Source organism: Salvelinus sp. IW2-2015, unplaced genomic scaffold (genome assembly GCF_002910315.2).
Source record: "Salvelinus sp. IW2-2015 unplaced genomic scaffold, ASM291031v2 Un_scaffold5710, whole genome shotgun sequence".
Lineage (NCBI taxonomy): Eukaryota > Metazoa > Chordata > Actinopteri > Salmoniformes > Salmonidae > Salvelinus > Salvelinus sp. IW2-2015.
Window position 1 is genome coordinate 11,187 of NW_019946975.1, and position 5,593 is coordinate 16,779.

Genomic DNA, 5,593 nt, shown 5'->3' on the forward strand with positions numbered 1-5,593 from the left:
GACTGGATTGTCTTGAAGATGTTGCTTCAATATATCACATATTTTGGTCCTCATGATGCCATCTATTTTGTGAAGTGCACTAGTCCCTCCTGCAGCAAGCACCCCACAACAATGATGCTGCGACCCTCGTGCTTCATTGGTTGGAGTGGTGTTCCTTCGGCTTGCAAGCCTCCCTTTTTTTCCTCCAAACATAAAGATGGTCATTATGGCAAAAACAGTTTTATTTTTGTTTCATCAGACAGAGGACATTTCTCCAAAAGTGCGATCTTTGTCCCCATGGCAGTTACAAAACCGTAGTCTGGCTTTTTTATTGGCGGTTTTGGAGCAGTGGGCTTCTTCCTTGCTGAGCAGCGCTTTCAGGTTATATGTCGATATAGGACTCGTTTTACTGTGGATATAGATACTTTTGTACCTGTTTCCTCCAGACATCTTCACAAGGCCTCTTTGCTTGTTGTTCTGAGATTCGATTTTCACTTTTCGCACAAAGTTCTGTTAATCTCTTAGGAGACAGAAGCTCTCCTTCCTGAGCGGTATGATGGCTGCGTGGTCCATGGTGTTTATACTTGCGTACTATTGTTTGTACAGATGAACTTGGTACTTTCAGGCGTTTGGAAATTGCTCCCAAGGATTGATTCTCTTCTTCTTTTTTGGGTACGGATTCCACACCTTCCAGATTACATTACATTACTGTCTATGATATCGGTATGGGTACGGATTCCACACCTTCCAGATTACATTACATTATTGTGAAATATTGGAGTATGGGCATGCCATTTTAATTCCAAGTTACATTGTTTTTCAATTTTGTGCCAAATAGAAATCATATGAACAATAATAGCATTGTTTTCCATTGTTTCAAGGGTTTATCAGTGAAGACCACCTCTTCCAGGGCCATAGAAGACACCATATTTCTCTCTGTACAGATTGATTATCTAAACCAATTAAGGATAGGGAAAAAAGCTAGTGCCTGGATATATAATTTAAAGTTTGACACGAATAGTCTTCCTATGTATTTCCCTCTTTGTAAATGTGATACATTTTATCCGGGAATGTTAACCATGCCATTTACATTTTGAATCCACGTTATGAATTGTATCCCAATAGCCAGAAGGAGGCTCCATTGGAAGCATTGAACTACAGAAATTTTGTCGCAGCATTATGTTAATGTAAACAATATATATTCTGCCGGTTAAAGCAATTTGGATGTTGTTCCGTCTACTGAAGTTGAATTGAAGGTTTGGATTTAATTGATTTGAGCATTCTGTTAAAGTTTCTGCCAATAATTTTATCTAAGGATAGATATATATATATCTATTCCCAAAAATATTTAAAATGGTAAACGATTGGGATTCCATAAGTAGAGATGGAGTCCTCCATCGGGGTCCTGAGAGGCAGYAGGGATGATTTGGTTAGATTAGTCTTATAGCTTGAGATGAAGTTTCATTTATGTTTGATCTTCAATGCGTTTGGGAGTGATTTAGATACCTTGTCTAGATATAGTAAAATTTAAAAAAAATTCACAAAAAGCTTACCTGGTTATTATTATATATTTTTTAAATTCAGTATTTCTTTGTGACTAACTTGTATACAGGAAGACCAGAAAAGTTACATCCCTGATTGGCAGATGAGTGGCAACCCCGACTAGAAGCACCTGCTGCTCATCGGTTGTTCTTTACAAAGACAAATGCAGTTTTGAATTAAAAATAAAAAATGCAGTTGAAAATAATAAAAATTAAAAGAAGGCTGTAAAGTGTGGTATCCCTGATGCAGTTGAAAATATTTAAAAAAATCAAATAATGAGTAAAATTTATCTGCGACAGACGTTTCCGCGGTTTGAGTGTGAACTCCAGTTACATATTTTTTGTTTCCGTTGATAACATAAATAGCGAAAAGCGAAAATTGGATCACACTTGTCTGAGCTACTTTGTCCAGTATTTTGAAATCGGAGCCTGAGGAAGATAGTTGCTGTTTTATATTTGTACCATGGTGAGGATTGGCATAGTGTATTTTAATCGATATTATCGAATTGAAGCCAATTCCCCTTATGTTCCACAACAACCGCATAGATTTTAAACCATTTTTTCTGCTTGAGACAGTTTGCTTTTGATTCCATGGCTATCTCTCTTTGAATTGCCCTTTGTTAAATGCTATCTGAGATGAGATGTTGGCTCCGACCTGTGAGGTGGCTTCCTCTGTGTTCGTTTGTAATGCGTTTATGATTACACACTTTGATTTGGTTCTGTTAAGGTAATTCATCTGATTCTATCCCGTTTAGTTTGGTTTGTTATGTATCATCATATTAGAGATCCCTTTAGTTTGGTTTTGTTATTTATTATATGAATTCTACCTTTAGTTTGGTTTTGTTATGCTGATCTCATCAGATTTCTACCTTTTAGTTTTGGTTTGTTCTGTATCTATCATGATTGCTAGAACTTTTTTACTTGGTGGTTGGTTTATCTTTGCCATTATATAAACAATCTTATTGAATAATGTCACTTGTTTGTCCTTTAGTGTTAAATAAGGCCGGATGGATGTGAAATAATAAAGCCAGGTCAATTTTCCAAACAGGAAAAACCCACTATTGGTAAATTACCAGAAGGGAAACCCAACCCATTGGTCCAATTCCCCACCCAGGAAAAGAAGAGGGTACGTTAGAATACGGTCTACAATCCAGATTAGTCTTAAAATCGTAGATCAGTCCTATAATCTAGATTAGTCCTATAATACTAGATCAGTAAATATAATATAGATCAGTATATAACCCAGATTAGTCTAACAATCTAGATAATCTATAACCCTATAATCTATAGTGCTAGATCAGTCTATAACCCAGAATTAGTCTACAATCTAGATCAGTATATAACTCAGATTTAGTCTACATACTAAGATCAGTATATACACCAGATTAGCCTATCAATCTAGATCAGTAAATACCAGATTAGTCTAACACAATCTAGAATCAGTATATAATCTAGAATTAGTCTATAACTATATTAGTCTTAATTCTTGATCCGTCTATAATCTAGATTAGTCTATACGGGACATGGCCATCCTATCCTAAAACAGCCGCTACCTCAATGACTGCCTATAACTAATACTGCCATCTACTACAATACGCCTCATTCTCAATACTGCCTTACTACGATACCTGCCTCTACTCAAATACTGCCTCTACTACAATACTGCCTATACTCAAATACTGCCCTCTACCTACAATAACTGACTCTACCAATATGCCTCTACTACCAATACTGCCCTCTACTACAACTACTGACTATACTCAATACTGCTAACTACAAATACTGCCTCCACTCAATACTGCTCTACTAGATACTGCCTCTACTCCAATACTGCCTATAACTAGCAATACTGCCTCCACTCAAATACTGGCCTCTACTACAATACTGCCTCTACTCAATACTGCCTCCACTAGGCAATACTGCCTCTACTACAATACTGCCTCCACTCATACTGCCGCTACTCCAAATACTGCTCTAACTCAAATACTGCCTCCACTCAATACTGCCTCCACTCAATACTGGCCTCTACTAACAATACTGCCTCCACATCAATACTGCCCTCTACTACAGATACTCCCTCTTACTCAATACTGCCGTCCACTCAATACTGCCCTCCTACTCAAATACTGCCTCCACTCAATACTGCCTCCACTCAATACTGCCTCTACTACAATACTGCCTCTACTCAATACGCCTCCACTCAATACTGCATCTACTACACATACTGCTTCTAACTACAATACGCCTTACTCAATAAACGCTGGCCTCACTCAATAACTGCCTCCACTCATACTGCCCTCTACTACAATACTGCGCCTCTCTACAGATACTGCCTCTACTCAAATACTGCCCTACTCCCAAATACTGCCTCTAACTAATACTGCCTCTACTCCAATACTGCCTCCACTCAAATACTGCCTCTACTCAATACTGCCTCTACTCCAATACTCCATCTACTCAATACTGCCTCTACTACAATACTGCCTATACTCAATAACTCCTCTACTACAAACTGCCTCTACTCAATACGCCCTTACTACAATACTGCCTCTACTACAATACTGGCCTATACTCATACTGCCTATACTGCAATACTGCGCTCTACTCAATACTGCATCACTCAAAATCACGCCGTCCACTCAATATGCCTATAACGCAATACTGCTCACGTCAATACTGCCTTCCTACTACATATACTGGCCTATATTAAATACTGCCTATACTCAATACTGTCCTTACTACTTCAATACTGCTCTACTCAAAACTGCCTCCACCTCAATACTGCCTCTACTACAAATACTGCCTCCACTCAATACTGCCTCACTTTTTGCTTATTTCCTACTCAGTACTGCCTCTACTCAGTACTGCCTCTACTCATACTGCCTCTACTCAGTACTTGGCTCTGACTACAATACTGCCTCTACTCAGTACTGCCTCTACTCAATACTGCCTCTACCTCAGTACTGCCTCATCCAATACTGCCTCCACTCAATAACTGCCTCCACTCAATATGCCTATAGCAATACTGCCTCCACTCAATACTGCCTCTACTACAATAACTCCTATATTCAATACTGCCTATACTCAATACTGCCTATACTCAATACGCCTCTTACTCAAAACTGCCTTCCACTCATCTGCCTCACTACAATACTGCTCCACTCAATAGCTCACCTTTTGCTTATTTCTACCAGTAACGTTGCATCTACTCCAGTACGCCTCTACTCTACTGCCTCTACTCCAGTACTGCCTCTACTCAATTACTGCCTCTAACTCAGTACTTGTCATTAGCGCTCAAATACTGCCTTCTACTTCTACCTGCAATACTGCCTCCACTCATACTGCCTCAACGTTATTGCTTATTCTACTCCAGTACTGCTCTAACTCAAGTACGGCCTCTACTCATATGCCTCTACGTCAGTACTGGCCTCTAACTCAGTACTGCCTCTACTACAAAATACTGCTCTACTTCAATACTGCCTCTACTACTCAGTACTGCCTCTACTCATACTGCCTCTACTGGCTGAAGGTGGTTTAGGCACAATACACACCTCTGTCAGGTTCTTACAACTCTAATGAACCAGGTGTGTGAACCCCCTGCCCACTGCCCCTTTACCCCTCAATGGGACACTTCCCTTGTGAGAGGGGAAAGGAGAGAGGGGAGGGAGGGAGGGACGGAAGGTTAAATGAAGGGGGTAATTGGGGTGTTTAGGGGACAACGGGAAAGGGGTGAGGCGGGTTTGGAAGTGTGAGGAGGGAGGAGGAAGAGGAGGAAGGGGAACGGGGAACGGTTAGGAGGTAACATTTATAACAGTTCAGTCACCTTTTCCAGGGTCACTTCTATGCTTGACGCCACACATGCACCGGCACAATGCCACATCGACACAACAACCTAAATACACACACAAAACCGACAAGGGCTTGGGGGGGATTTCCCATCCAAGAATGTCGTGACACGCTCACTGTTCTTCTCCTCCCTTTCTTCTCCCCTTTCTTTCCTCTCCCCCTTTCTGTCCCTTTTTCTGTTTCTCTCTCTCTCCTCAATTTCTTACCTCCTCTCCCCCTTTCTCTCC